Consider the following 3,237-nt stretch of genomic DNA (forward strand, 5'->3'; position numbering starts at 1 on the left):
TAGTTATTATGAGTACTAAGAAGGATAAACCATATTACCACTCCGTTTAATTCCTAGTACATAACAGACATTCAAATAATATCAGTTTTCTTAAAACTAGATGGTCATCATTGAGAATGAGTTAATTTCATCTTTGAGACAGAAGCAATTTATTCCCAACTCTAAGATTTTTTTTTTTTGTCTAAAATGGAACTTCGATTTTACTCTAAACTGGTCGTCCTACAGCTGTGTTCGTATAGGATCCACACTTCAGTCCTTTTTATTTCCTCTTTTTTCCTCATTCTCCAACTGCAGTCAGTCATTAAGTCTCTCCTATTCTAATCATAACCATGCATCTTCCTTTCTGTTCTCTGTCATTATAATAATTCAGGCTACTGATGGTCCCAACTTGACCTGTAGCAATACTTTCTGAATAAGTCTCCCAGAGCATGATCCATCCTACCCATTCTAACCATTTGTCATATCGAACTTCTCAACATACCATTTCCCTTCTCAAAATTTGATGCCTTTCAATGTTGACAGAAAGCAGCACAGAACACTTTAACCAGAAAGAACCTTTTATAATACAATCCTGCTCTAATTCCTTAGTGTTATTTTCACTGCTCTCTCTCTCTCATAAATCCTTTTCTTCATTGAAATGCCTGTGCTTTTGGTATGTACATGCTGAATCTGATACTACTAAATGATCCCCTTCCTTTGTGTATACCTATACTTCAATGTCTAGCTCAAGTAGCTCAGGTAGCACCTCCTCCCAGGGCTTTTGCAGAAGGATGAGATCTCAATCCACTCTGAGCATATATAGTACTGTCTAAATCACTCCCTTAGAATTTTCTTCCTCGTTTGGTAGACATGTGTATGTTATGAGAAGAAACTTAGTAAATCATAAAAAGCATTCTTTTTTAATTAATTTATTGGGGAGACACTGGCTAGTAATATTATATTGGTTTCAAGTAAAAGGCATCTAAATTGAGAATGAAGAAGTCAAATGACGAATTGTCACTTTCTGCAGACAACATGATTATTTATATAGAAAACCCTAAAAATTCCACCAAAAAACTATTAGAAACAATAAATAAATACAGTAAAGTTGCAGGATACAAAATCAGTGTACCAAAATCCACTATGTTCTTACATACTAACAATGAAATTTCAGAAAAAGAAATGAAAAGCAAAAACAAAAACAATTCCTTTTGCAAGTATGACAAAAAGAATAAAATACCTAGGAATAAACTTAACAAAGAATGTGAAAGACCTATACCCTGAAAACTATAAGATATTATCAAAAGAAATTGAAGAAAACACAAAGAAACAGAAAGATATTCTGTGTTCATGGATTGGAAGAATCAACATAGTTAAAATGGCCATATTACCCAAAGCAATATATAGATTTAATGCATTCCCCATCAAAATTCCAATTGCATTTTTAAAAACATAAAACAGTATTAAGATAGTTATTTTACCTTCTTTTGGTCTTTCTTATGGTGTTTACCACATTGTTGTGTAAAGAGTAATTATATTTGAGTTTACTGAAAATTTTACATGGTTTACAAGTGGTCTTTCATCATTGTACATAATGTATTAATAAAAATTTGAGTGTAAGTTGCATGTGCAAAAATGGAATCATAAAAATAAAATGTGGTAATAGCTATACAATGGAATATTATTCAGGAATAAAAAGGAATGAAATATTGATTCATACTACGATATGAATGAATTTTAAAAACATTACGTTAAGTGAAAGACGCCAGTCACAAAAGACCACATATTATATGATTCCATTTATATGAAATGGTCAGAATAAAAAATCTCATAGAAACAAAAAGTAGAGTAGAGGGTTAGGGGGAAATGGAAAGTGATTGCTAATGTATATGGGTTTTTATTTTCCCTCAGGTAATGAAAATATCCCAAGACTAACTGTGGTAATGGTTGTATAACTGTGAATATAATCAAAACCATTAAATTATACACTTTAAATGGGTGAATTGCATTGTATGTGAATTATATTTTAATAATTCTATTTTAAAAAGTGGAATCATAGTTTTATGTTTATAAAAAGGTTCTATTCCTAAGAGTTAAATATCTATTATTAAATATCTATTATTAAATATATCTTTACATATTATTAAATATATATTATTAATTGCCTTTACTTTTTGGCATAACTTTGACAAAAATATTTCTGATATATTTAAGAGTAAAGTGAAACAAAACTGTGGTTTTCAAAATTGGTTTTTCAGGAGTGGAAAAAAAGAAACCTCTTTTAAAACCCAATAAAGCAAAAATAATCCGAAGTTGCCCTGGTTGAAGCATAATGGAGATCACACCCCTCCCACTCAGACTCCTGCCCTTTCTTCAATATTGGCACCTAAGGAAAGTCTACAGGGTTTGAGGAAGAAGTTAGAAGCTGCGGCAAAAAGCAACACAAATAATAAATATGAAGAAGTAAAAACTGCAAGTTGAACTATCTACTCCTTAATAATAGCTCAGAATTGTCTTGTTAGTATTATACAAACATATAAATTCTATATATGTATGTTTAAAATTCTGCTTCTGTGATTAGACTTAAAGCATGTTGTTTAAAAGTATAAATTGTTCTAAAATCAAGATTTACCTCTAATTTATGTTTTTTCCTTACCTAATTGGATTAGGGATTTTTGAATTTTGTTTATAACACAACGAAACATATGTGAACATCCTCAAACTAAGAAACAGTTTCCCTAGTTCTGTGATGTTAGAAGAGTTGCTTTCTTGGTATGATACTGCATACTTGGTCAATAAGAAAAAAAAGGCAGTTTTCAACTCACTTGTACTTATATAACTTATGTAACTCACTTCTACTTGGATGGCTTATTAACATTGAAACTTAATCTTATATAATTACATTATTTATGATATACTATACTATGTTTTAATTATTCTAAAATTAGAATTGATCATTTATTTCTCTCAAAAAAATTTTAGTAGTCTTTCTTTACACTCATAGCACATGATCAAGGCGTGAGTTCTCCCTTTTTAGATGTCTTTTGGAACTTCTTCCTTTATTTTTCCACAGATACAGACTTCTGTTGAATCAAGTCTGTTTCTCCCACCTTTTCTATTTACTGCTATTAGAATAGACTTTTAAGTGCTGTTCTGTTTTGTTATCTCCCTATATAAAAACTTACAATTATTCTCTATAATTCAAATTCTTCTCAGTCTGTGTGTGACAGTTAATTTTATGTGTCTAATTGACTGGGA

The sequence above is a fragment of the Rousettus aegyptiacus genome, unplaced genomic scaffold (assembly GCF_014176215.1).
Source record: "Rousettus aegyptiacus isolate mRouAeg1 unplaced genomic scaffold, mRouAeg1.p scaffold_m13_p_14, whole genome shotgun sequence".
Taxonomy (NCBI): domain Eukaryota; kingdom Metazoa; phylum Chordata; class Mammalia; order Chiroptera; family Pteropodidae; genus Rousettus; species Rousettus aegyptiacus.